The following is a 3,890-nucleotide window of genomic DNA, read 5'->3' as shown; positions in this document are numbered from 1 at the left end:
TATTACCGTTTCAGTTTCGGAACTATGCGCACACCTTCCCTCTTCATCTCTTGCCAAGAATCTGCTCCTCTTTATGTTGTTCGGAGATGGTTTTACTCCCGACCATCTATTCCTCCCTCTACTTCTTCTCTTCTTCATTTTACCCTGCTTCTACATCTCCATCTATCTATCTATCCATGCATCTATCTATCTATCTATCCATCTATCCATATATCTACAACTATTTGTATATATATATATACTATCTTTCATACAGTCTACCCATTTCATTCAATTTTAAACAAATCCCTTACTTTTTCTTCTTTTTCCTTTTTTTTTTTTTTAAATTGTCTCTATTTCACAAAGTCACATGCAGACCTTGGACTTCTTTTTTCTTTCTCTTTCTTTTTGATAGATTATGCCAGTTATAATTTCAGCTACATCAAGTGTTATAGACGCATATATTGATTGGTTCATACTAAATTTAGTTACTAACCGATTTATAAAGACGAAGATGCGGTGTGGCAATGACTGTCACGAGTATCATTACGTTAAATATTTTATTTTTTAATTAAAAGAATTTATGTGTCGTCATGGACGTACAATCCAATATTAAAATGACAATTAAACATATCGAAAAATGATTATTACTTCAATTAACGATACTAAACTTTGTACATTAGTTCATATGTGAATTATATAATAATCATTACAATTCAATAATTCTTATGGTTTACAATTAAATGTTTATTTTACATTCATATATTTAAACATATATATTATTTTCCTTCAACCAATTGCATTTAAACTTAACATGAACTTTAAAAGTTAAACTTTTAAATATATTATGTATTCATACACTTTTTACTAAAAAGAAATACAAAGTATATTTACGAATATATTAAATCAAATACAAAATATATTTCACATATTTTAGGTATATGTAATATGTCTAAGTACACATATTAAAGATAGTTATATAATATATAAAATCCATGTATCAAATTAAAGAAGGTGAAAGCTATGACTAATGGACAACGTATTTTAAACATAATTAAAATGAAATATTAATTTTTATAAATTTTAATAAAATAGTTACATACACTAAATATCATTGAATATCGGAGCATTTTTATTGCTAATTTGCAAAGGAATAACGGTTTTGAGATATGTTTATAACGGTTTTTAGATATGTTTTTTGTCTATATATATATATATATATATATATATATATATATATATATATATATATATAATTTTGCACACTGTATATAACAAGATATAACCAATGACGTAAATTATATTACATCATTGAGATATTGAAAAGCCATTTGTTGTTTTAATAAAGCAATGCTTTATGAAAGTATTTTAGTTGTCAATGTAGGAATTATCTTAAGTAGAGTTAAGGAATTTCCTTCAAATGATACATCAATACACATTAAGCCAGTATTGGTAGGAAAGCTATAAGTATTGTCCGTGAACATTCGATTATTACGCATTTTTAAAGTTTAGAATTATTACGTAAAACAGTGCGAAGGAATAATAAATTTCAGAAATCTGTATAAAAAAGCCAATGTCCGATTAAATTTTTAAACGTAAACAAAACAACATCGATTAATTTACTTTTCATATATCTCATCAGCTCATCTTAATTAAAATAAACAATTATAATTCAACGGTCTCACTATTTTTTCAAACCTGTGTTAGAAAACACAGACAGAATTAACGAAAAATAACAAAATTTCAATAATATTTGAAAATAATTTTTTTTCATTTGTAATTAAGCTTTGCATTATTATAAATCATGACTTAATTAACGCGTGATATTAAGTTATTTTACAATCATCTTCAATTTTAATAAATATCTTTAACGTTTTCATAATATAATATATAATACGAAATTAATAATTTTAAATACTGTAAGATATTAGACGTAACGGTATTATTTTTTTCATTGTTTATACCATATAACATTTGATGCATCTATAGCTTTATTCTAACATATAAATATCAATAAAAAGTTTTTTATATCAAACTTATTTATTACATATTATTATTATTAATAGTATAGCATATTAAATATCTATTAGTAATGAATATTGAATAAAATAGTCTTATTTTTCTAATCACGGTTTATAACATTACAGTTTTTAATGCTTTAAATATATTTATAATATATGCTTAAATATTATTAATTATATTACGTTATGAAACTTTAATTTAAAGAATTTAATGGTATATTACTTTATTATTATTACTATTATAAGGAAAATGTTATGCTCGAAGGAATTTTAATTAGCTACAATATGCGAAAATTAATTGCATGTCTCGAGATAAAATAAAGTTTTCATACATGTATCTATAGGCATTAATATTAAATAACGTAATTATTTGTTTATGCGATGCATGCGATGTAATATATAATTTTCGAAAATAATTAGAGACTAAAATTAATAGAAAGTACAGTGAATTAAGCGGCGATTCATTTTATTTGTCTAAAATCTTATGTTTTTAAAATTAATCCAGCTGAAATGCTGTAAATTAAATGAAAAATGTAAAATCCTTTTAATACTCTCTTATAATGAAAACTTCTTTATCATTAGATAAAAATCATTTATAAAAAATCATTTTGCCCAATTTGTGAAAAATATTGCAAATTCTATTAATACGTTACTTTTATTTCCTACAAGTATCACTGCTACTTGCACTTGGAGCAAACATTAATTTAAATATAAATAATAATATTTTTTATTTCAAACTATATTAATTTAGCAATTTTTAATGTAATGTCAATAGATACGTTAAAAATTTTGTGCGACAATCTGTGTAATATCTATTAGTAAAATATCATAAATGTATATACGTGCATTTATTTACACAATTTTCAATTATTTTCAACATAAGTGGTTTGCTTTTAACAATACGTAATTCTTTAAGTCTATTATTTAGTTGATAATGTGCAAAATCTTAAGAATAATAATTTGAAATTATATTGTTCTCATATTTCCTCTTTGCTCTGTCATTTTACTTTATTAAAACTTTCTGGAATTTGCTGATTATCGTGCATTAAAGAATACAAATAATAAGAATACACACAAGAGCAACAACACAATAAATAAGAGTATTAAGTTTAGTGCGAAAAGATTTAAGGAATGTAAAGCTGTAGCACTTACAGGAGAACAATGGTTCGAGTCCGTTCGAGCCTGACATTCAACACATGCCGCGCGTAATTGGATTCAAGTTGACCTCAGTTACTTAGCCCTTTTCTTCCCTTTTATTCTTAATTCTCTCCCTTACTACTGCTTCTTTCTTCTACTTTTGTATCCGTCACCTCGTCCCACGAAAGGGTGTATAAATGCAAGGTACGACAAACGTTGAAGAGAGAGAGAGAGAGAGAGAGAGAGAGAGAGAGAGAGGTGCGTATAAGCAAGCGAGCTTTGGTTGGGGGTAGAGTAGAGAGCGATTGCGAGGAAGCCGCCCCCGGGAATGAGATGCAGATTGCCAGAGGCCACTTCACTCGCTGGAGAGAGTGAATTTTTAATAACACCGAACTCTCCCCCTTCCTCTTTCTCACACTATCTTTCTCTCTCTATCTATCTATCTATCTCTCTCTCTCTCTCTCTCTCTCTCTCTATATATATATATATATATATATATATATATATATATATCTTTCTCTATCTATCTCTGTCTATCTATTTCCTCACTCTGTGTCTATCTGTCTCTTCACTCTCCTCTATCCTCATTCTCTTCTGTCTTCGCAGTTCGTGACGTGTATAAATATCTACTTCCATTGTTTTCTCTCTTCGTTGAGGCGCGGCGCGTAAGCTCGGTTTCGCAAAAACGTAAAACGAAGCCAACACACTACCGCAGCCGCTCCATTATTGTAACTGGAAAATAGAAATGGTGAG

The sequence above is a fragment of the Ceratosolen solmsi genome, unplaced genomic scaffold, assembly GCF_000503995.2.
Source record: "Ceratosolen solmsi marchali unplaced genomic scaffold, CerSol_1.0 scaffold14, whole genome shotgun sequence".
Classification (NCBI taxonomy): domain Eukaryota; kingdom Metazoa; phylum Arthropoda; class Insecta; order Hymenoptera; family Agaonidae; genus Ceratosolen; species Ceratosolen solmsi.
The sequence above is the reverse complement of the archived record's forward strand: the minus strand, read 5'-3'. Positions refer to the sequence as shown.